Here is a 26806-nt window from a genome sequence, read left to right on the forward strand (position 1 = left end):
TCTCCGGAGCCTGGAATAGCACAGGAAAACTTCGAAAAATCCTGCGTCGCCTCGGAGCTCACGAAGGAAGCGCCATCACTCGCCGGTGCGTAAGCCACGCCCCCTCGCCTCCCCCCTTTAATAGACTTCACGCTGGCAGAGAGATTTGCCGCTCTGAAAACTGGACCTGAAATAATGTTTAAAGAATATGAAAGAGATGCTGCCATAAGGATGTGACACTATTTCGACCGTTAAAACGGATTCTTCTAAAGTCACTGACAACATACCCTTGGCTAGGGTCTAATCATACCTTCATTCTGACTGCAGTGAAACCTCTCGATAAGTGGTGTAGGGGTCTGGGGGAACATGGTGAGAGAGGGAAGGGGTCAGAGGGTTGCTTTTAGTGTAAGTGATCGATAACAAAGAGGTTAGTTTGATTATGACTTTAGTGAAACTTGATAAGTGTCGTCAGGTCTCAGGGAGGAGGGGAGGGAAGGGGGTGGGAGAGTTGCTGATAGCGATAGTGATAGAAAACAAAGAAGTTCGAAGCAGATGAAAAGGAGCACTTGGCCGATGGGACACTGATAAGATTAACATTTAAAGAACGACAGAAAATTGTATGCTACAACCAATAGAAACAACCAATGGAAAATGTAGTGGTATAATCACACCAACCTATTAAAAGTGAAAGCGGGATGTGAGCCCCTTTTAAGATTTATATTAACTAAAATAGATTTTTCAAGCACAGCACAAGCACTGATCAGGCAAAACCTGAAAAACTGTTACAGAAAACAGGAGGGTGAAGACAAAACGTTTTGGGATGATACTGCAGAAAGGGATAAGTCTAACAGCAACAATAAACAACAGTAACATTAACAGTCCTGAGATTTACTTCATGCCAAGAGTGAAGACGTGGTTTATCATAAAAACAAGGAAGCCACAATTATGGTTAATTCATTCATTAATCAATTAGTACATTTAAATGTATGTGACCTAACATTTTTCAGCTCCATTAATCATTTTCTTTTTTTTGTGCTGTTTTTGTTTTAATTCCATGTATGCCTGTAAGGCCTACTTTCATATTGTAGCAACCAGGAGCCATGTCATAATATGGTCTAAGCTGTGCCTATGTTGTTTTGCAATAATTGTTTCTAGTCGTTTCTCTATCTCAAAGAAATTGCAAGTCAAGTCATTTTCAATTCTCTAAGGACTCGTAAGCTCTCTGCCACCTATGATACGCTAGCGCACATAGAACAAACATATCAATGATTACGAAATGCCAGCTTCTGAAGTGTTGGTGCTTAGTCAGGCTTTTCCTATTTTTTGCACACATCACGTAAAATATTGCTTCTTTGATGTACCGAACGAACACGACACTTTGTGGAATTATGTCTTCAGCTTTCATTTTCACTGTTCGTTACTGGCCTTAGAAGTGTCTGCTTTGACAGTGAATCGGGTTTGCATTAAAATTACCATTGATGGCAAAAGTGATTTCACAAACAACCAATTTTCCTTGTTCCCCAAAGCCGAGTGCAGGATTTCTGCTCTGTTATTTCACTCGATCAAAGGTGACAAGTCATTTCTTTTGAACTCTGGACTTGAATGGAGATCAACTAGAAATGTATTTCTGTTTCCCAAACATCGACAGATAGCGAGAAAGAGAGATCAGTTTCCCAAGCAGTTTCAGTATAGGTTTTAGGTCTAAGAACATAGTTATCTAACAAAAGTTTATAAACTAGAGCAGCTTTGGGGATTTGTTGGGAAAACAAAGGGTATAGAGGAGTGGAAGGAGTAAGGGAAGGAAGGGAATCAAAAGTAGGAAGGGTAGAAACATGTAATAAAATGGCGGAAGTGATAATGTCATATTCTTTGCGAAAATGAACAGGTAAATCAAACATGGTTTGCATTACAGGAAATGAGATAATGGATGAATCAGAGAAAAATTGGTATACAAATATAATATCCTTTTCTTTCCAATACTTGAAATAAAAAGATTTACCCTTATACTTAAGATATTTGTTGTACCACACACTTGATGAGAGAAAACATTGCAAGGGGGATAAATCTTTCGAAAATACAGTGTGCAGCAGAGTATGTGAGTATTTCAGTACAGGGTGATTAGTCAGAAATGAACAATTTGACATAAAAAGAGATTGTTGGAAAGTAAAATCTTTTAACAAGGACCGTTCAATATCAATCCATTTGGGTAGAGGGGTGTCATTGAAATTGAGAGCCAATGAGAAAGCTTGCTTTATTAAAAAGGCAGAGTGGTATGATTTAAAATCAGGGAAGCGAAGTCCACCTTCACATTTCGGGCGTATAAGCTTATGTAAAGCAATACAGGGTCTTTTATTATTCCACAAAAATTTGGAGCAGATGGAGTTCAGCCGGTTAAAATATAATTTAGGGATTTTCATGGGAAGCATGGAAACAGTGTACAAAATATGTGGGGAAATCATCATTTTAATGGTATCTAATCAACCCCACCAGGAAAGGAAAAGGGGAGACCAGGATTGAAGAAGGGATTGAATTTTTTGAGTAAGAGAGGCAAAGGTCAGTTTAAGGGTTTCACATAATGACGAGGAAAACCAAATACCCAAGTATTTGATCTTGGAAGGACACCAGGCAAAATCAGTTGATGCAAACATATATTGGTAACAAGTTGAATTTAAGGGTAAAACCACCGTTTTGGAAAGATTAAGCTTATAGCCAGAGACAGAGGAGTATAGGCGGACTTCTTCCAAAAATGGAGGTAAGGAAGAGACTGGATTAGCCATGTAAACCAGGATGTCATCGGCATAAGCCGAAATTTTTGTCTCAATCGACGATAATTGGAACCCATTAATTAAGGGGTTTGAGCGGATTCTAATTAGGAAGGTTCAAGGCAAAGCATAAATAATAAAGGGGAAAGAGGGCATCCTTGTCTCGTTCCTCTTGATAGGGGGAAAATTTTTGAGAATTGATTATTAACAAAAACACTGGCAAATGGAGCTGAGTAGAGGAGTTTAACTAAAGAGAGAAAAGAGGGGCCAAAACCAAACCATTGTAATGATTTAAACATAAATTTCCAATTAATGCGATCAAAAGCTTTCTCAGCATCCAAGGACAGGGCAGCTAGGGGGGCTTTAAATCGTTTACTGTGTGAAACAACATTGGCAAAAACACGGGCATTGTCAGCAGCAAGTCTACCTTTCACAAAACCAACTTGATCCCTGCTGATTAAAAGAGGGATAAGGGATTCGAGACGGGCAGCTAACATTTTGGCAAAGATCTTACAATCGTAATTAATCAGGGAGATGGGGCGAAAGTTTTTACATAGAGAATGGTCTTTGTCGGGCTTGGGGATTATGATTATCAGGGCATCCAAAAAGGAGCCAGAGGCTTTAGAATTAGCAATAAAGGAATTGATAAGTTGTAAAAGGTGGGGGACAAAAATAGAATGTAGGGCGGAGTAAAATTCAATAGGGAGACCATCTGGGCCAGGGGATTTCGATTTTTTAAGGGAAGTAATTGCCTTGAGAATTTCCTGAGGTGTGATATCGGTTTCTAAATGATGGAATTCGGTAGGTAGAGATGGGGGAGGGGAGAGATCTTTAAAAAAACGGGAGAGGTCATCATCATCAGGATGAGTGTCATCAGTATATAGGAGTTTATAGTAGTTATGAAAAACTTCTGCAATATCTTCGTCTGAAGTAACTAGAGTGTTGGAAGCATCATTGAGAATAGGGCCAATTGATTTTCGTTCGGATTTAATTTTGAGATAATTTGCTAGCATTTTGCCAGCTTTATTCTGACCCCCGTGAAATTTAGATTTAATCTTCAAAAGGGTGTTACAGGCTTCAACTGTGGCAATTTGATTGAGGTCAGATTTGGCTTTGATAAGTTTGAGGAGAGCGTCAGGATTTTTGGAAGAAAAATAAGAGTGTTCTAGTGTCTTGATGTTGGTGAGTTGGGCATTATACTTAGCACGAGTGAGTTTCTTCTTCTTAGATACATATGAAATTGTGAAGCCGCGTAGGGCAGCTTGAAAGGCATCCCAATTGTTCGAAATCGATGTGTCATGAGGTAGATTGAGTGAAAAGTATTCAGAGATAAAATCCTTGACTTTAGACATAAAAACAGAGTCTGAGAGGAGGAAAGTGTTAAATTTCCATCGGCTAAAAGATGAGGAGGTTTGGGTAAGGTCAAAGGTGGCATAGACAGGGGCATGGTCCGAAAGAAAAATAGAACCAATTTCGGACTTTTGAATCGCAGGGAGAAGGGACTTGCTGACTAAAATATAGTCGATTCTGGACCGGGTGTGGTGCACATTCGAGTAGAAGGTATATTCAAGCGAGTTCGGATTGCATGTTTTCCATACATCAAAAAGGGGACGTGAGGCAATGGCTGACTGAAAGGATTTGTGCATCTTATTAGGCTGGAATTTGGAGGAAGATAACCTGTCTGAAAAGGGATCTAACCATTGGTTAAAGTCACCAGCTATGACAATGTTAGGGCAATCAATGGAGGAGATGAGGATTTTGATGTCAGACCAAAATTTGGGGTCAGGCCGAACAGGGCCATATATATTCAGGAGCACCATATTTTTGATTTGGATGGTAAACTTAGACATAACCCAGCGCCCCATATCATCAGCTTGAGAAGAGAGAATTTGAACATTCAAACCTTTACGAAACAGTATAGCAACACCACCTTTTTTATCAACAGCAGGAGAAAATACAACTTGACCCACCCATGCCCTCTTAAGTTTCAACGATTCAACATCTGTACAATGAGTCTCTTGAAGAAAAAAATTTGAGAATTCAACTTGGATAAATGGGACAGTACCTTTTGACGTTTAACAGGGTTGCCGAGACCACGAACATTCCACGTTACAAAATTGCACATGATGAAAGGCTGGAGAGGGGGGTAATATCTGGGTCCAATACACTGCAGGGAAACAACTACAAGGAAAGACAATGGAGACAAATACATTACAAATGAAAATCAAATAGAAAATAGAAACAAAGGCAAGGAAAATCATGTAAACAGAGAAAAACAGTGAACAGGTGACCATATCAATCATAAGGAGAAGAAAAGGGGAACAAGGAGAAATACGATGAGCAACAATAAGGAAGGAGGGGGGTACATAAGAAAGAGAAAGAAACACAAAGGGACAGAGAAAGAACATGTATGGCCTGTGAAATGAAGGAGAAGAGAAGAAAGACAGAAAAGGAGAAAAGAAACAAACAGATCATGGCAAAGAAGCCAGATCTGAGAGAAAAGAGAATACCAAGACATTAGGAGCATGGAGACGCCGGCGAAGGCGCCCTCCCCACAGAGCGAGGGAAACGCGGGAAAAATAGATATAGGAGATAAAAATAAAAGAAAAGTCGTAGGGAAGAATTATATTGGAGACACCAGGACAAGGCCACAACACTTGTCAAGACATGAGTTAAGTAAATATAGAGAATAACGCATAATCATGTTCAGTCATTGGTGTCCATAGTGGAAGTGGAGACACTTTGGAGATATGCTCGAAGCTTCAGAGGCTCATCAAATGTACGGGAACGACCGTTGTGAGTTATTTTACAGAGACATGGATGCAGAATTCCATATTGAATGTTCAAGTCCCTCATATGAGGGCGAAGATTGAGGAACTCCTTACGGCGTGCATTCGTAGCGTTTGATAAGTCTTGGGCAATAAAGATGGTATGGCCCGACCAAAGGAGGCGACGTTTTAGTCTTGCAGCTTTAAGAACAGTCATCAGTTCGGTGAACTCTAGAAATAGCAGGATAATACCCCTAGGTTTGGTCGGGTTGGATGTGAGACGACCCAGACGGTGAGCACGCTGGATGTTTAGAGGAGTAGATTCAGGTTGGAGTTCCAAAAGGTCATAAAGGAATTTACGGATGAAGGACACCATGTCAGCCCACTCAAGGGACTCCGGAACACCATAAATACGTAGGTTATTCCTCCTGTTACGATTTTTAAGGTCCTCTGTGTGTAATTTCAACTGCTGAATTTCCTTTTCGAGAATGGGAATTTTAGTAGACACATCCTCGATGTCACTGATGCGTTGCTCTAAGTCCAGAACCTTGCCTTCCATGACGACCCATCTGTCTTCTATCTGTTTGAGCTTCTCGTTAGTTGCAGACATAAATGATTGTAAACCACGAACCTCTTCTAGGATGGAATCCAACACAGGGTTCGGGGAGGAATGAATTGGAGACGGAGGGTCATTCTTGAGGCGTTTCGGTTTGGTACCAGTGACGGAGGATCTCGTGTGGCCCACGTCCAAAGACATTGTGCCGGCAGAGGGGCACACTAGGAGGGACGCAGGGATGGGACCCACACCACAAGAACCAAGAGATTGAGACCCTGTGAGCAGAAGTCGGAGATGCAGTAGAAGGAAGAGGGTACCAATGAGGCAAGGAGGATCAATGGAGAACTAATACCTCAAACCCACATGACAGGCGTCGGAATTGAGTAAGAATTAGCTCAATACGCATCCAAAAAATCATCCAGTGATAGGGTAGTATAGAAACAGCAAAGCGTCCATAATAAATGAGACCCAAGGGTTCAATTGATAATCCACAGAGGGTTGCAGGCAAGAAAGAGAAGGATGTTAAGCATTGTGCAGCAAAAGCACCACAAAATGGCCGCTGTTATGAAGTAGTGACGCAGTTATAAGCAAAGTTGAGAATCGTGGCGCAAAAAGTCATAAAGGCGGGGCATAGTAATATGCTGCGTTTATTCTATAACATACCTCATAGATATGTGCCAATATGGTGAAGCAGGAGGAGTACTTGTTGTTGAGGAGGTAGAGACGAGTGGAAAAACGGGACGCGAGCTCAGCGGCACAAAATGGCGGCCGCTCGCATCCCGTGACTGCCGAGGAAGGTATATTGGCGAAAAGTCATAAAAGCAGCAATTGAAATCCCCGCTGCATCTCGCAACACACGGGGACCATGTTCCGCCGTGCGGGGACGTGAAAGCTGGTCTCCGGAGCCTGGAATAGCACAGGAAAACTTCGAAAAATCCTGCGTCGCCTCGGAGCTCACGGAGGAAGCGCCATCACTCGCCGGCGCGTAAGCCATGCCCCCTCGCCTCCCCCCTTTAATAGACTTCACGCTGGCAGAGAGATTTGCCGCTCTGAAAACTGGACCTGAAATAATGTTTAAAGAATATGAAAGAGATGCTGCCATAAGGATGTGACACTATTTCGACCGTTAAAACGGATTCTTCTAAAGTCACTGACAACATACCCTTGGCTAGGGTCTAATCATACCTTCATTCTGACTGCAGTGAAACCTCTCGATAAGTGGTGTAGGGGTCTGGGGGAACATGGTGAGAGAGGGAAGGGGTCAGAGGGTTGCTTTTAGTGTAAGTGATCGATAACAAAGAGGTTAGTTTGATTATGACTTTAGTGAAACTTGATAAGTGTCGTCAGGTCTCGGGGAGGAGGGGAGGAAAGGGGGTGGGAGAGTTGCTGATAGCGATAGTGATAGAAAGCAAAGAAGTTCGAAGCAGATGAAAAGGAGCACTTGGCCGATGGGACACTGGTAAGATTAACATTTGAAGAACGACAGAAAATTGTATGCTACAACCAATAGAAACAACCAATGGAAAATGTAGTGGTATAATCACACCAACCTATTAAAAGTGAAAGCGGGATGTGAGCCCCTTTTAAGATTTATATTAACTAAAATAGATTTTTCAAGCACAGCACAAGCACTGATCAGGCAAAACCTGAAAAACTGTTACAGAAAACAGGAGGGTGAAGACAAAACGTTTTGGGATGATACTGCAGAAAGGGATAAGTCTAACAGCAACAATAAACAACAGTAACATTAACAGTCCTGAGATTTACTTCATGCCAAGAGTGAAGACGTGGTTTATCATAAAAACAAGGAAGACACAATTATGGTTAATTCATTCATTAATCAATTAGTACATTTAAATGTATGTGACCTAACATTTTTCAGCTCCATTAATCATTTTCTTTTTTTTGTGCTGCTTTTGTTTTAATTCCATGTATGCCTGTAAGGCCTACTTTCATATTGTAGCAACCAGGAGCCATGTCATAATATGGTCTAAGCTGTGCCTATGTTGTTTTGCAATAATTGTTTCTAGTCGTTTCTCTATCTCAAAGAAATTGCAAGTCAAGTCATTTTCAATTCTCTAAGGACTCGTAAGCTCACTGCCACCTATGATACGCTAGCGCACATAGAACAAACATATCAATGATTACGAAATGCCAGCTTCTGAAGTGTTGGTGCTTAGTCAGGCTTTTCCTATTTTTTGCACACATCACGTAAAATATCGCTTCTTTGATGTACCGAACGAACATGACACTTTGTGGAATTATGTCTTCAGCTTTCATTTTCACTGTTCGTTACTGGCCTTAGAAGTGTCTGCTTTGAAAGTGAATCGGGTTTGCATTAAAATTACCATTGATGGCAAAAGTGATTTCACAAACAACCAATTTTCCTTGTTCCCCAAAGCCGAGTGCAGGGTTTCTGCTCTGTTATTTCACTCGATCAAAGGTGACAAGTCATTTCTTTTGAACTCTGGACTTGAATGGAGATCAACTAGAAATGTATTTCTGTTTGCAAATATGTCATCCTGGTGACACATCGCGACACCTGAATGGATTTCACAAGACAGCATTCAGACCTTCGAGAAAATTGCAAAACTACCGGCTGAATTAGCTGTTTCAACAGATCTGCATCTACGTTTTTGTGGGATTTTCTATATCCTATAACAAAAAAAGGTAAATGTGGGTCTAGAAAAGAGAAGTGTCTATGTGTGTCTTGATGGCTCTATGTGTGCCTTGAACATGAGGCATACAACCGGATATTTACACAGTGTTAAAGATATCCATCAGTTACTTTTCCTGTACCGCCCGTTTCATCATCTGGACCACTTCTCAGAGTGGGGAGTCCATGTTGTAACCACCTCAAAAGATATTATAATGAAATGGTTAACTACAATGGTGTTAGGACCCAAGTGATCAGTGGCTGTTGTGTATATGTAACTGAAAGCAGTGCATAAAAAGATTTGTGAAAAAGAAAAGTGCTCTTGTTAAAATTGGAGAGTGAACGCAATAATCACTTTATTCTAGAGCCATCCACTTCCAAAGAAATAAAAACATATGAGTGCAAATAGGTCAGTAGGTTAAACAAATGACTACTGACTAGATTTACTGGTCGACATGTTTCTGCGGAAATTAAAGATCCAAAAAGGTATCTACCGCTTCTTCAGGACCCATTAAGTATTTGCTACTGCTCAAAAGAATAAACATATAGTGAACACAAAAAATGATATAGTATCACCTGTTCACTCGTGGTAATCCTCCTGATTAGATAGAAGATATCCAGATGTTGACGTCACCAAGACACACACACATAGACAAGGACAAAACAAATCAGGATAACAAAACCAGCATTAGTATAAGTTATCACAATCTACAACATTTTTTCAGGTTATTGCTCTATTTACATATGGGTTCAACTGAACCTGATTATGAAGAGAGTTTAACCTCAGGCTCACCTCAGATGCGAGAGGAATGTGCTTCTCCTCACCTGGCATGCAGCTCAGGATAATGGGGCACCGCTCTGTAGTGTAGAAAAATATTTAGTCAAGATTGTCTTTGCGACCACTGAACAGATAGAGACTCTGTAAGTAAAATTGGATAAAAGGTTTGACAGAGAACCCATCTCTCCCACTGGGTTCTCTGTGCACAAAGCCTTGTATTACCCTGTCTAGGGAGCTTGTTGATGTTAAAATTAAAAAGAAGGATCGTGTATACCTTCCGTTGTAGAGGACTAAAGATGCAAATCAGAACGTATATATTTGTGGTATATATGCTTCTGCGTATTCAGCGGAATTGCTCCACCACAGAGAGTTTCAATAAGCAAGCCAAAGATCTAGAAGAACAGCTTGGAGATAGAAGCTACCCAAGGAGATTGATCCGACGTTCCAAAAAGAGGGCAGCAAACAATAATCGAGAGGCATTATTGGAGCCATCTCCACCGAAAGTGCAGAACCAACGGATGACCTGTGTCAACACCTTCAGTAAAAGATCCAATGCGATTCAGCAAATCATCAGAAAACATTGGAAGATCCTGAACACTGGAACGGACTCCCTTGAACAGCCCCTCTTTGCATTCAAACGAGGTACTAGTCTCAGAGACCAATTGATACACACCAGACCACCGACAAGAGAGACACACCAAGTTGGCACACTATGGGATATGCCGCCAGTGACTGGACACCATCCCTGTGGGAACTGCACAGCCTGTCCACAAACGAAGCGCTCCACAAATATTGAGATAGGGACTGGTCGCCCTTGGGAACAAAGGCGTTTTACAAATTGCAATAGCAGTAACCTGATCTATCTTATCACCTGCCCCTGCCTCCTGAGGTATGTCGGGATGACAACTCGCAAAATAAGAACCAGAATTTCTGAACATAAAAGCACGATAAGGTGCAAAAAACAGGCAACCCGACTAACAAACCACTTTTTACAAGTAGGGCACAAACCAACAGATTTTGAGTGGACCGTATTGAAACAACCCACAATTCCAGCTCATATAACTGACGTGTCCAAACATTTGTCCAGAATCGAGCAGAAGTGGGTATACAAATTGAACTGCGACAAGGCTGGCCTTAATGAGGATATTCCTTGGATGTCGCTCTAAATAAGGAATACGATTTTTCAAAATTGTCCATTTATGCCTACCTGAGCACAGTGAATCAGGATTTATGGATACTATCAAGTGTACTATATGAGTTCTAACTTGAAGTTGTTACACTGTTAATTGTGCAAAACAGGGATAGAGTCTCACTATCTGTTCTCTAGGGGTTATGTAGTAACAGACTCCCCTTATATCCATTTATTGTAATGCTCTAGCTTAAAAGGCGCAGTACAATCTGCCACTACAGACATATCAAAAATCGTGACATCACAAATTGTTCCTGCCAGATTGCGTGGATCAGAGGAAGTGGTCCGAATACAAGACCATCGAACGGAAAACTAAACTATAATATCACACTTTCCCACACGATCGGAGTTAGTAGGAAACGCATTATAACATATGATAACCCCTGGTTGATAGATATACACGGATCTCCACGTACTTTATTCAGTTACTACATTTCCCATGAGTCCGTGGAGTGGGTATACATTTCCCATGAGTCCGTGGAGTGGGTCTATACCGATATGCTTATCCTATGATTCGACAGTATGAGCAGACATATGTGACCCAATAACTTGTCTTTATATTATTGCACCAATGTACGAAATAATGCACAATGTAGGAAGTCATAATACACTACAACATCAGACATCCTATAATCACCAGTTTTACATGAAACGCCACGTTTTTGAGCTAGGAACTACAATTCCCATGATTCTGTGTCGTGGAACAATGACGTCATTCTTACCCAATCAGATGACGGCAGAAGTAAACAAAGATGATGCCACACTCTGTCCTGATACCTCCCCGTACAGCCCAGTTGGCTGCCAGGAGTACCGACGGACAGGTCAGTTCAGCGCACATAATAGACTTCTCTTGCAGACGACATAGCTCTTTTTTTCAACCTCGCGGCAAATTGCACGCGGCTTACTGCTAAGATATTATAATATCTTTTGAGATGGTTACAACATGGACTCCCCACTCTTTGAAGTGGTCCAGATGATGAAATGGGCAGTACAGGAAAAGTAACTGATGGATATCTTTCACACTATGTAAATATCCGGTTGTATGCCTCATGTTCAAGGCACACATAGAGCCATCAACACACACATAGACACTTCTCTTTTCTAGACCCACAGTTTCCTTTTTTTGTTATATAATTCTTGTTAAGGGAGATGTAACTGTGCAGAGGTAGTTAAATATTCTCTTGGACCCTTAACCCATCCTTTTGTTTTTGATTTTCTATATCCTGCCATTTATCTCTCACAGTGATCTGCTAAGGTTTTGTCTATGGACAACGAACGCTGTCTGTTGGTTTGATCAGGTTTCCCAACACATAAAGGCGGCTTTGGGTAAGTCCCTTGCTTAAGCTTTGTTGCCTAAACTCAATTGTCGGTTTCCTCCCTGTTCCTGGGTTTGTCCCACCAAGGAGCGTTACGGCCTCACAGTGTTCCTATTAGTTGACTTGTATTCTTCCACTGCTCAGGTTGCTTGCATTCAGGAATCTACTTTTTTAGTGTCCTTTAAGCATTTTACAGGAGTGCATGTGTTTTGTTGCTTCCCATTTAAACTCTCCCCACCTCTATGTGGCTTTCCCTCACACAGACTATTTTTCTCAGTTTTCTTCTTATTATCCTCCATCACTCTCATCCCTCGGCTGTGTTTACTGTCCCCCACCTCACCTTCACTACTGTTGCTCCTCTGCCCCTGCTTGTTACATAGTTTTATAACTATGATGATGGTGATGATGATGATGATGATGATGATTATTATTATTGAGATTATTATTAATAAAAGGCCTTCCAACTGCAGTTTGCTGCCAGTTTGCTCCTTTCCTAAAATGTACATTCACAATTATTTTTATTTTTTTATTTACCACTCCAAGATTGGCATACATCATCTTGAAATGATAAATTAAAAAGTAATAAAATGGGGTCCACCTCATGACATATGTGCATACTTGTGTGTGAAATTTCATTGACACAGGCATGACACTGTGACAATATAGTGAGGAGAGCCAGAACCAAACAGTTATGCCTCACACACCATGCAGACACACTAAACATGAGCCAGACAGAAGTGGCTGTGAGGGCTAACCATTGTTTATGTATTGTTAGGTGCAGATTATAGATCTAAAAAATAGAATCTAAAATGCTACTTCAAAAACAAATGTATCTTTATTGATGCTAATAAGAAATGTGATCACATGCAGTTGTTCCAAGCCACCAGGTGGTTTGAATCTCAACCACTTAATGTAGATGGCCAAAGCAGCATTACTCTGATGTGGTTGACAAACAGTTCACCAGTGGCAAAAGTGTAAATACCCAGAATGTAAAGTACTATAGGCTTTAAAGCCAGGACTGTCAGGTGATGTCAGGCACAGAAAGCAGTGCCACTTGACTGCCATCTGGTTGTCACACAATTATACTGCATTATATATTCTGATTGAATGATGTTCAAAGCTTAATCTGAGCCGGTGGTTGCTGGTGGGAGCAGGCAATCAGCACACATTTTTGGGTACCAACCCTTTTTTTCTTCTTTATATATTCATGGAGAGTAAGAGAGGGAAAAACAAACAAAGCAAAAAGTTGAGGATGAGAAAGATGGGAAAAGGTCATAAACAGAGAAAGCAGAAGCCTTGAGTGTTGAGATAAAGGGACAGGGAGTGCCTGGTTTAGTTTAAAGACCAATCAGTTGGCTTGTAGAATATGCAGCCTTGTTATTCAGTGTGCAGGCATTTGATATTGCTACCTGTGGTTTTCTGAGCAGAGCCTTAGGCACCAGTGAGGAATAATCGCCTGAGTAGTTAACATTCTGAAGTGAGCGGCCCGAACCTAAGATTTGACCCACTTTAGATCTAGAACAGGCCAACCCCGAGACCTTTTGAACCAGACATAAAATGGAATAGGCTCCTGTGCCAACTTCTGACTCCAGCACCCTCCCTGCAATGCCCTTTTTTGCCAGTATCTCCTTGACACCCTCTAATAGTGCCAACCTTCTCAGTCTGGTGGCCGATACAGGAGTCATACGAACCACGAACACCCTTATCCGGGGGAACTTGCCTAAAGTCGATCCTGTAACCATTTTCCACAGTGTCCAGGACCAAAAGATCTGAGACATCATGACACCATACTGGAAAGAAATGCCTGGTCCTGCCGCCCACGGGGATCGACCCCCAGGGACTGTAATTGTCAGGGGCTCTTCTTGGAAGTACCCTTAAGAGGAAGGGCAGTACATTTAGGAGAAAAACGAGGATGACATCTTCTCCTCTGGAAAGACTGACATGACTTGCGCTTTGGGGAAGACCTGGAGTACCTACTCCAACCCTTACCAGAAGAGGAAGTACCACCCTTATAAAGCAAGGCATGTTTCTGCTCCTTGAAAGCCTTCAAAATTTTGGCAGCCAATTAGCTCAAAAGGCAGTTTTAAAAAGGCAGCTTTCTCACCAGGATGCGCCTTCCATTGTCTGAGCCACAAAGATTGTCGGGCAGCCACCAAAGCCCCAGTGGACATAGCTGAAGCCCGAATAATATATGAAGAAATGTCTGCCAGCAGCTTAGCCTGTTGTTCCATGGCAGCCAGCAGCTTTGAACACCCCGAAGCATCCTGCACTGCCATGGTCAACTTGTCAAAATCCTGCACCAGAGAGGCTGCAGAGTAAGCCGAAAAAAGACTTGTCCTCAAGGCCAAATTTCAGCAGCAAAGGAATTTTTAAGGCCTGAATACACCTACTTGTCAGTGACATCGGCAGGGGTACAGTCCACAAGCTGAATGGCATTTTTCCCAATCAGTGTAGCCATAATCTAATCCAACAGCACAGAGTAGGGCAAGGGGTCATCCCCTTCCACTGAGTATAGTTTCTGCAGAAAGCGCAAGACCTGGACCTTGTCCACCTCTCTCCACTCGTGCATCACCATCTCCCATACCGTGCCCAACCTAAAGGGTTTCACATACTGGGGAAAAAGGGCCCCCCCTTTCTGTCCATGCTGGAAGTAGGAAACCCCAAGTTGTCCTGGAGTGTGCCAAAATGCCCCACTTCTCCTCCCTGGAGGCATACTTCCCACCAGAGAAGATGGAAGGGCCCTCCCCATCTGAAGGAGACAACGCATCCCCAGGATCCACAATCCGAGAACAGGAAGGTCCAACAGGCATTCCAGGATGTGCCTGTAGAGCCTTGGATACATGCAAAAAGAACAAATGATGGACAGAATGCAGAACAATGTCATACATTTACCCCAGTACAGAGATCTGGGCCTAAATCCATCATTTTATTTGCTCATCATGTCATTCCAGTTTGAACCCAGCCATATGCGAATCAGTCTTGACCCTGCGCCCAATGGGAACAGTCCAGCCTGAACTGCCAGGCCAGGCCCTCCCTGGACTGGAAACAAGCATCCTAGGACCAGTTTCAAGGTTCAGCCCTCTTCAGCCAGCATAGCTTGACTCCAGTGGCATGGAGAGAACAGTACCCATGTCTGGGCATACCCGTCCCACTCGGGGTGACAAATGCAAAAAGAACAATTGATGGACAGAATGCAGAACAATGTCATACATTCACCCATGTAAAGAGATCTTGGCCTAAATCCATGTTTTTTTGCTCACCATGCCATTCCAGTTTGGACTCAGCCATATGCAAATAAGTCTTGACCCTGAGCCCAATGGGAACAGTCCAGCCCAAATTGTCAGGCCAGGATTCCCTGGTTGGAAACAAGCATCCTAGGACTGGAGCCTTGGATACAGCAACCATATTCAAGCCCTGAACATCCTCCCTAGACATGAGAGGCATCTCCCCCCTATCAGGACACATGAGGCCTTTTCTGGGGCACAGGAGACCCATCCGCAGAGGTGAGGTGGAGGACACCACATTGTTGCACTTAACTGCTTTTGCCCCATGTCTGAAGAACAACTGCACCAAACCAAAGCACCAGCCCCAGAAATAGTCCCAGGGAAAACAAGCACTAAACCAATGGAGATGATCCAAGTTCCAAACACCAATCAGGACACAAAGAAAAGATGCATTAAATAGCCAAAAGTGGGATCAAATCTGTCCTACTGTCTTTCCAATTTCATTTCATAAAGCTTTATTCGGAACAAAGAACAATGTCCATAAAAGCACATATCTTTCCCAAATGCCTCTGGTTTCAGCCGATCCAGCCGCACTGCGACCGTGACCGGGAAACACAGCCCCAGCCACCAGTGAACCCTCGGACTCCTTCAAGGAGTCCACACGCAAGCGCTCCACAACCTTCCAATGAGGAGTCAGAGGCACACAGCCGGAGGTTTGCCGCCAGATGCACCGCACAGGTCGTGACCAGTACCCGATGAACCACCTGGACGCCCACACAGAGGGGAATATAGCCAAGGTAATTCTCCCTCGGGAGACAAAAAAGAACAGGAGGTGGTGGGAGTAGGTGTGTTTTTATAGGCTGGGAGTGGGTCTTGGGAGGCAAAGGGCCTCATTGGTTAAGAGGGAAGCGAGAGAGGGACAGGAGGTAATGTCATGAACCGTCTCGTGGCACGCTGCTGTCAATCATAGCTCCCAAAAGTAACCCTTTCCTCAGCATCACATGCAACTTATTCTGCCAATAGTTGCTTTTTTAGTTCACAGCTCCCTGCATCCTTGAACTTGTAGTTACTTTGGTTTATGTCTGTTGGCTAAAAACCCAGAGTTCTCTCAATTTGCATCACGCTCACCTATGTACACATAAGACCAATAAGCAGTTGAGTGAGTGAGAAGACTGCAGCATCTAAAAAACACCTTTGAAAAACAACTGTATGTCACAGCTGCATTATCATCCATGCACATTTTCTAAACTGATCTTTTGCGCATTTTAAATAGTAGCCTACATACAACGACATAGTTTGCATTGCTGGAGTTCAATAGAGATAAGTAAACATATATGCTTTTAGTTATTTTGCTAATACTGGCCCATAGTTATTTTTTGCAAATTGCCCCTTAGACTTAAGGCATGCTTTCTGGTTACCATAAGCAATTTGTCAGGATGGTATTCACGAGTTACAACAGTGTTGAGAGCACTATAGCACCATCAATCTGCCCATCCTGGAATAACGCATAGAAACAAGCTTACTGGAGTTCCCTGCAGTGCACCACTTCACACAAAGGTCTTCTTTGCAGGGTGTGGTGGCTCAGTGGACTAAAGCATCTACTGCAGGGGCCTGTGTTCAACCTCATGGTCACAGGTTCAAATCCTGGCAGGTCCACTCAGCCGTTCATCCATCTGAGGTTCATAAAATGAGTACCATTGAGTTGCGTAACAATAAACATCTGTTATTCAGCGCCAAGATGCCTAAGGGTGAACGTGTGCATGTTATGTTATGTTATGTTAGAACGGTTTCTGCAAAATGGCAGTTTACCCCTGCCCCATACAGAGGAGTACCAGTGAACTGGCCTGATCAACAGAGCATGTAGGCCATTGATGCAGTTGCAACTTTGTTCACCATCACGCATCAGATATGCCTGAGTAGGTGCAATGCCTTGCTCATGGCTAATCTGATGTAAAGACCATTAAGCTAACTTCAACTTGAGCAGGCTGAGACTCAATTTTCTGTATTTTTTAAGAATCATAAAAGTCTGATTTTATGCAGGCACCTTCTGTCCATATCTGTCCAAGAACCTGTGAAAGTGTCAAGTCACTCAGACAATGACATTGACAAGATACCTGGACAAGTGCCTTGTTATCTCTATTTCAAGCTCAGACAAGAAAAATAATAATAACAGTGTATATTGTTGCCTTATTTGTATAAGAGAATGCATGTTACACTAGCAGCTTGATGCATATTGGTTATTCCAGAAAATCCTAAGGTGTTAAAGGACATTTTCATCTTCGTTAAGATACAGTTTAAAAAACCTGATACTTCATCACTTGTCAGGAGTGGTCCTTCACCCCTGATTATCATGCACAGTACTACCAGAGAAGACCTTGTCTGCAATTGATGCTGCCATATCACTCATTCTACTACAAGCTATTGAAAGGGCTGGGCCCATTCATTCCAGACCTGTTCTAGATACACAAATCCAATGGTTCTTTTTCGCAGCTTGCAAGCGTAAAGGGTAGAAAATCGTAATTCACAGTCAATTAATCAACAATGCTTCTTGTCCTTCAAAAATCCATGGACTACTAGGTAAGGTTAGTTAATTTATTACAAAGCAAAAAAATAACTGGACCTAGAGGCAACTCAACACGAGGGTATAGAAATATAACAGAATTAGCATGAAGATAAATCAGTGCATCCGATTTAGTCGGTGCAGAATAACCAAGACAATTAATTCAAGAAGTAGGATATAGACATGAGGCCAGGTTTCCCTGTATCATGGGTTGATCAGTACAAAACATTAATCTATCCCTAATCTAGTGCTGAATTGACACCTCTACATAAGCATTTTCAAAGGAAATAGGAAAATTGATTTAGTGTGTGCAATCTTCCTATGAAGTCGCTCCACTATCAAGGGGTCAAGTAGCATAAAGCCACTATCATTAGAATGAGCTTGTTCTAAGATGCTCTCTCTTCGAAGCAGGGGGGCCATTTCCCTAATTCCAACAACCAGTTATCCACAGGTAGTATTCCCACGATGCGTTTCGAATCATGCCATCCACTCAGGGTACAGTTTAGGATGTTATTTCCATGGTGTTGTCTATGACCCTTCCTTGCAATAGTTTGTCCTTGGTTCTCAGACCTTCCTCTTTGTGAATGGTAACAGCGTTCCTTCATCAACTTAGGTCACATAATTGTAACTTCTTCTCCCCTTGCCTAGCTACTAAAACAAAGACATAACTATTCTGCAGAATGCTTCTCCACCTGAGATAAAAACGCCAGAAAACAGAATCTGCAGGGTACATTAATTTCAACTATTAATTCTAACACAAGAGTTTTCAAGTACATGCATTTCAGACTGATAACTTCGGCCAACATAGGAAGATGTCACTTTCAGCATTACAATGTGCATAATCATTACTAGCATTTAAATTAATACATCTACCTTCTAATAGAAAATTGTATTTATCAAGCACATTTATTAAGTGAGCTGTGTCAGCTTCACAGCACGAGTTTTACAAATTAACGTTTCTGCTAGTTACATTTATTATCTACGTTAAAGCTCCATGACTCTTTTCCTTGAACTAAAGCACGTCACGTAATTGCTGTAATACAGTTAAAAATTCTAACTCTTCACGTTAAAAACATTTGCAAGATTATATGCAGATGCGTTCTACAAGTGACTATGATGCACCCCTACAATTAAATGATATTTCTGCTCTATCACTATTGAGCTGAGTCTAGGAGGAGAGGAGCTGATGCGATGTATATTTGACTTTCCCAAGAAGCATGGCTTCCATGACTACTGATAATTTCTTCTTCTAGCTATGAACAGGTATGCAGTGCGCTGATTATCCTTAAGAGGTTTTAGGGGCAAGGTATACTACTCCATGCTCTCCTAGTATAGCAGCATAGGATGCCACCCAACCATTGGTGCTTCTTGATCTCTTGGCGGCTTTTAACACAGTTGTCACCAAAATTCTGTTGTACCGTGTTGAGGCCGCAGTGCTCCAGGGATAAGATTGGGACTGGATTATTTAGTTCCTGAAGGACATGTCCCAGGCGGTCAGGCTCTCTGCCTTCTGCTCTCCTAAGGTCAGACTGACTTGTGGTGTCCCTCAGGGATCTTCCCTGTCTCCCTACTTTTTTCATCTATATGTTCGTTTGCTGGTGCATTACTTGAACCAAATGAAGGTCAATGTCTACAACTATGCGGATGATATACAATTAATGATCACTACAGACAACTCTCCAGAATGTAATTTTTTTCCAAACACTGTTATTTATCCATGATTGGATGAATGACAACCAACTTAAACTGAATTCTGATAAGACGGAGATTGCCATCACTAGAAACACGTATGACCTGTGGAATCAGTAAAGAGTCCAGAAGTACTGGTCAATTATAACTTTTCTATGAAACCTCAATTAGGTGAAGTAATCTCTCCGTTTTTCTTACAACTCCTTGAATCATAAAGATCAGTACATTTTCCTTCAAATCCTCAGGCTATCATTGCTCCTTGGGCCTTCCAAAATGCTTCATCCGTAGACTCCAACTGGCTCTAAAGCAAGTAAATCAAGTTGGGGAGAGGATGTAGCCTTGCGGCTAGAGCGGCTGACCTCGAGGCTAGGAAACTGGGTTCGAGTCTCGGCAACGACCCTCAACATCCTGTGATTCTGGGCAAATCACTTAATCGCCCCGTGCCTCACAAAAAATGAATGTGCCCTGTAACGAAACTGGTGCTCATGTAAAGCGCTCTGATACCCGATGTCTCAGGTCTAGTTTGCGCTATATAATACTCCAAAATAAAAGAGAAAGCAAAAACAGTAGCCAGGCTACTGTACCGGTTCAAGATTCTCGGTACTTGCTCTCCTCATCTGAAATACCTTCCCACCTGAAGTCAGGGCCACTTCCTGCTCTTCTGTGTTCCGGAAAAGCCTAAAGACTTGGATTTTCAGGCTATCATGTGAGCAATGATTAGTTGTGTACTAAGTTTCAGCTACCTAAGTGCCATGAAACCATCTGGTAAACCTGTCTTCTAGAAATACTCGTAATATAACAGAACATGACATAACAACATAACATAAGATAATATAGTGCATATAAGTAGATTTTAGGGTGCTAGATGTTTTTAGATTACATTTTAACTACGGTATACATTTTCATTTTATTCTTGTTGTTCAAGACGTGCATTTGTGCTGTTTTAATTATATTCTGTGTAGTTGTTTTAGGTGTGCTAAGCAAAAGAGTGAGCCTGTTGAAATAAACACATTTTTTAGTTAAAGTGTCTTTTTCTTAGTGCAGTTTGTGTGTGTGGTATTGAGAAAAAATAGGTGTGTTTCCAATCACCATGTCGTCCCAGGATCCCTATTAGGGATTTTTAGAAACACAAAAACATTGACAACAACATCAACTATGCATTGGGTTTGTTCTGTAGGGCTGTAAAAACCTTTCTTTCACATTCAAGCATTGGTGCATTGAGCTAGGATCACTTGTGTTACCATTGGATATCAAGACAAACCTTGTAGATCTGAGCCAAAGACTCAGGGCCTCATTTATGGGAAATTGGCTCAGGGTAGTACCACAAATCTTCTTGCTGCACTGCCTTACGCTGGAATGCACTGTATTAATAAAATATGACAGATTCCTGTCCTTTCACCCTGCGCTGGGCACAAATTGCTGCCTGTTGCCAATGCAGACACCCTTGCACCACGGTGCAAGGGTGTCTGCATTGCGTGCAGAATTCCTGAGAGGTATTTTCCTCTTTCTATAGGTGCTGCAGAATGCACCACCTATGGAAAGAGGAACAATACAAATATTTCTTCTCATTACGCCTGTTCTGCGGAGGTATAAGGTTTTGGTGCTGCCCCAGGTTTACACAATAAAGTTTCTCTCTGTGCATACCGGGACATTACTGCCTGCAGCCCATCTTTGATTCCCTGCCTCACCTGTTTGCTGCCGGTCTCGCTCTCAACTCCTGTCTCCCCCCGCCGCCGCAGCCTCTGCCATCTCGGCGCGGACGCTGTGAGGGGGAGTCTACAGCTCCCAGGGTGACTTGCGGCAGGAAGCCGCTCCAGCCGATTTCCGCACCTGGAGGCTCTTAAAAATCAAGGCCATCCCCAGCGTCACGGGATGCGCGCAGGCCAGCCGGGCTAATCCTGGGCAAAGGGTGGGCCGTCTGTGGCCATCCAGGGTCGGAGGGGGCCGGGCTGGACCACCCCTCTAACATTTGCTCCAAGGAAAGGTACTGTCTCCCACCAATTATTTTGTTAAGTAATCATGGGAAACAAGAGAACCAAGGTTTGTAACTCCAATGGAGGGGGAGTGGCGACTCTGGACTCTTATTTGGTGAAGGTTTCTAGCATTCGCAATGAGGAAATGGAAAGAACCGAAAGGAGACTTTCCTTGGATCCAGGCCGTAATGTTGACACCATGGTACATGATATTCCAGAGGGTACTGCCTCCCAGCTATTGACTCCATCCCCAGGTCTACCACAGGATTTGATAGACCCGGTTGATCCACCCAGCATGTCTCCGAGTTGTCACGACCAGCCCCAAAATGTATCCTCCCTAGGTTGCACTGAAGATGCCATATCCAGTTTTTCCCCCTCGCCCGCCCCACCCATGAGATGATGTACAAGGGCTGGTGGGTTGGTACCCCTTAGTAAGGTTAAATAACAGAAGTAGGCAAGGATTCCAAAAGCAAAGCCTAAATCATCCAGACAGCTACCTTCAAACATCCAGCCATCTCTGGAGGACCTATCTAGTTCACTCTGGGTAATTGTTAAAGAGAAATTAGACTTCATTCTGGCTCCTATCATGTCCAGGCTAACTTCTATTGAAGACAGGGGGATTGCTTTGGAGCAGAATAGTGGACCAACACCGCAGCATAACGCCCCTTCCACAAGAACAATATTAGTACCCCAGGAGACTGTTGGACAGTCAACCATCCCAAAGGGGCAGGTCCCTTTGATGCCCCCAATTCAGTCTATATTTGATCTCCCTCTTGATGCTGAGGGTTTAACCACCAAGGACCTAGCCCTTGAATCAGCTGCCCCAAAACACTTTAGCAAGCCGGAAAATCTTGGGAAAGGAGTCCCTCTTGTTACCCTTGCAACTCGCCCGACCGTCCCTATAGCCATTCACAAACCCTTACTAGAGAGAGAGGCATTCCAGTTTATCCCTGAGGCCCTTCCATTAGTACTTGTCTTGGCTAATGCTCTTCCTCTGGGTCTTGGTCAAGTGGAAACTGCAGCTACTTTAATTGACAAAGCACTGTACTGGCTGACCAATAACATGAGGATATCTGTAAGGGGCAGACAGCAACTAGCCAGGGAAATTTTAATGGCTGGAAGGGTGACATGATTGGGCAATCACAAGAAAAGATTTGAGGGCGATTGTATAGGTATGAACTTCTCCAGTCAACAAGTGCTGACTAATGTGCTGGGAAATTTACTCTCCCCCAACTAAGGGATTCGATAATAATACCACTAACCCTAGAATTTTTTTATGATAGATCTTGGTGTGCAAAGAGCTCCAGCAGGTCTAGGCCAAAACATGTGCACGCACACCTGCCATTAGGGAGGATGATCCCATCCCTGTTGGACGGGATTGGTCTGAGGAACCGGTTTGGGGCCCTCACCGATAGGGAGGAATGTGATTGACTACAGGGTGACTCTAACAATTTTTTGAGAAACATTCCTTCAAATGGCCGAGTGAATGACCATCGGGTACAGGGTAATGTGGTTGTCTGTCAAGATCCCCTGACACCTGCATGTCCTTTTGTAAGATTGCTGGCCAATGCTGGGACCACTCATGACACTAATTCCCCCCTAGTGACATGTTTGAATTCCATCAGAGGGTGAACTTTGTACAACTAATTGTATTCCACTAAATTCTCAAGGTAGGGTGACATGCTAGGAGGAATAGAGAGTCACTTAAATACGAGTATAACCTTGCAAAAAATGGAAGGCTTGTCTCTGCTTTCATGGAATCTTGCGGGAATTGGTAACAAGGTTTTGTCTCCTGAATGGTGTAGTTTTATAGATCAACACGACATTAACCTTTTTCAGGAGTCTTTGTCAGTAGCCCCAGTCTTTCATGTGGGATTTATTAATTTCTATGTCCCCGCAACAAAAAATCAAAAGGCCGGCCTGCAGGAGGCCTGGGGATTTGGGTTCGCCAGAGCTTACGATGCAAGGTGCAACAAATTGGGTCTGTAGTGAATGATATCATGATGGTTAGACTTGAATGGACCCATGGTCATAGGGTGGCTATTTTTAATGTCTATGCCAGGGGGTTAACAGGGGGCATACTTCTGAGGTAGTAGCCGCTCTTGACACTCAGCTTGAGGCTCTCCCGGAGCAGATTCCTCCGATAGTGGGTGGAGATTTTAATACCACTTACGAACCACTTGGTCTAGAGGACCAGGATCTCTCTGCAGACCAGGTTCTTAGATGGGAAATCCCTAAACTTGAAGTCCCTGTTATAAAAAGATGGACAGCTGAAGCTATTCAACTAAAAGCCTTATGCTTAGAAAGAGGCCTTTTATCAGCAAACGGGAGAACCCCCTCAGACCTGCAGGGAGCGAACACATTTGACAATGGACGGAACAGCAGCCGCATTGATTATCTCCTGGTGGACATAAGACTATGGCATTGTCTAATAGACATGGTCATTAAACCCCGGCTGGAAAGTGATCACAACCCTCTCTGTTCCATATTCCAAGCCCAAGGGGGACAGAGATGAGCCTCCTAGAGGAGGGATAACTACACTAGACATCGTTGCATCAAATAATATGCGCCATGTCAAATGGAATAAACTTATTGAGAACCCTGCAAATTTGGACGCGCTCAAAGCTGAGGTCGTGAGCGAATTGGCTCGACTTAATCCCCAAATTAGTAGCCCGGATTTTCCCCTATTTATGCTAGAGGCACACTCCCACCTTTTTTCTAGACTCAAACCCTTTTTTATGAGGGCTCTGAACCCAGAAAATAGAGGCACAAAACCGCCAATGGCCAGGTGTTATAATGAGTCATGTAAATCTCCTCGTCAAAAACTGAGTGTAGAATTAAGGACAAAGAATCCCACCAGAGTGAAAGAGGCAAAGGATTTATATAGATACACCCAGAGGGTGGCAAAAAGACAGTGGGATGAGGATAGGTGGCGGGACTTGAAAAATGCTTGTGAAGCTAATGATTCCATGCAATTTTGGAACATTATTAAATGGGACAGGGGAGGACTAGCAGAACCTCCTCAAAACAATGTTGCTCAGTCTCAGTGGCTAGAATTTTTTAAGCCCCAATATGCTCGAAGCTCAGAAGAGGAGGAGTGTCCTCTACCTTCTGCCATCTCTTAGCAAAGCCAGATTTTTACCATCAAAGATGTTAGTATAGCATTAGATTGTGTGACTGGCGGCAGAGCTCCAGGCATGGATGGCATCCCGACCGATGTTTTTTTAAGTTACAGACCGTCCTGGTGCCAGTATTTCGCACTTCTAGCGAATTCAGTGGCCAGGGGTGCTCCCATTCCATCTTCGTGGAAGGGAGCTGAATTAATTCCTGTTTTTAAAAAGGGTGATAAATCCCTCCCAAGTAATTACAGGCCCATTGTCTCATAGACTCAGCACAAAAACTCATTGGTCGATTAGTACAAAACAAAATCCAGACTTGGGTAGAGGAACACAACATTTTATCCCCATTTCAAGCCGGTTTCCGTCCCTGCACTAGCTATATAGACCAAGTCTTGTATTTTATTACACTCCATTGGAGGAACGTGGTCTTGACTGAAGGGTCACTTTATACAGTCTTTGTTGACCATCCTTGTCCGCTTACATGAGAGCAACTTTGCAAGAATCAGATGGGGGACCCGGGTGAGGTTACTGACTCATTCCCTTTCGAGCATGGTGTTCGGCAGGGATGTGTCTTGGCCCCCACCTTGTCCTCGTTATATATAAACGGTATAGTTGACCATCTTTGTAGTTCCCCCACCGATGCCCCTGTTATAGCTGGGGTTCATGTACTTGTCCTCATGTTCGCGGACGACACGCTGATTATCTCACGGACTCCGAGCAGGCTGCAGAAGGCTGTTAACGCTTTCGGGGACTTTTGCCAACTGCGCGTACTTGAGATTAATACAACAAAAACCAAGTTCATGTCCCTTAATCAGCACAAATCTTTTAAAGGTAGAATTTTTTTGAACAACACACCCTTAGAGCAGGTGGAGGCTTTCACCTACCTAGGTATTTTACTCCAGAGTAACATGCGTTGGAAACGTCACACGGACATGGCCACTTTAAAATTTCACCAGCTTGCAGGTGCCCTATTGTCACAACACAAATCCTCTCTCACAAAGCCAATTACACCAGCTTTGGAGATATGCAACATGAAAGTGTTAAGTGCTACCCTGTATGGTTCAGAGTGGGGTTTTAACAACTTGAGTCAACTAGCAAAAGCGGAGAATAACATTTTACGTAGCTTAGTCGGTGTTCCCCAAAGCACCCCTACTGTTCCGCTTTTACTTGATTTAGGTAGGAAAAATGTTGTAGATATAGCGAGGTTATGCCCACTTTTGTACTGGAGGCAATCTGGACCACCCCCGAACTCACACACTATGTTCAGGCTCTGAAGGACGTGATCTCGGTAGATCGCTTCCACAAAATCCATTGGCTCAAAGAGCTTAGGTCTCTTTTAATAAAGTTAGATCTAACCCTCTTATGGGATGAACCCGACTCATCAACCTTCCCCTCAAAAAAACGACTGAAAGTAATATACTGGGAAAAGGTCTTGACATCATCCCATAGAGTCAGTATAAACACTAATTTAACTGGCCGCTTTTTAAACGATAAATCACAGCCTTTTTGTGAAGCATATTGGGATATCATTGAGAGCCCTTTAGATCGTAAACAGTTTTTTCAGTTTAGGGTAGGATCCCTACCAGTCAAAGCTTTTACCTACAAATGGGCGCAACCCCCAGATGACAAATGTCATAAGTGTTTAGACATGACTGAGACAATAGCCCACCTATTCTTTGTATGCCCCCTCTATGCTGGCCCACGACGCAAATGGCTGAGACCCACTTGCTTAAACCTGGGCACCCGGAGGCACATAGAAGCCCTAAGGATATTAGAGTCAGATTGTACCCCTCGTATAGTTGTTGCTGTAGCCAAATTTTTAAGGTGGGCCTGGATTATACGCACACGTTCTTTACTGCCACCCGCTGCTAACTAGGACAATGAATGATGCTATTCATGCTGCTTTTATCTTATGAATTCATTTTTATAGGATCGTATATGAATTTTAACTGATTTTTTAATCAACAGTAATCATTGGAATATAATAATTTCTTATTTTGTGTATGGTTATGTACTATTTATTGTGTCTTGTGATAGATGTATTGTGCGTGCTTTTATGACTCACTGTCAAATAAAGCTTTTTGAAATTGAATTTTTTTTTTAATTGAACAATAAAGTAACTCTGGAGCAGCATCAACATCCATGGGTGTTGCGTGGGAAACCCACTGCAACGCCCATGGAACCCTTCCCTGGCTCAGAGTAAAGCAACCGAGCGGCTGGCACTGCTTTGTCTTTAC

This window comes from Lissotriton vulgaris, chromosome 2_1, assembly GCF_964263255.1.
Source record: "Lissotriton vulgaris chromosome 2_1, aLisVul1.2, whole genome shotgun sequence".
NCBI lineage: Eukaryota > Metazoa > Chordata > Amphibia > Caudata > Salamandridae > Lissotriton > Lissotriton vulgaris.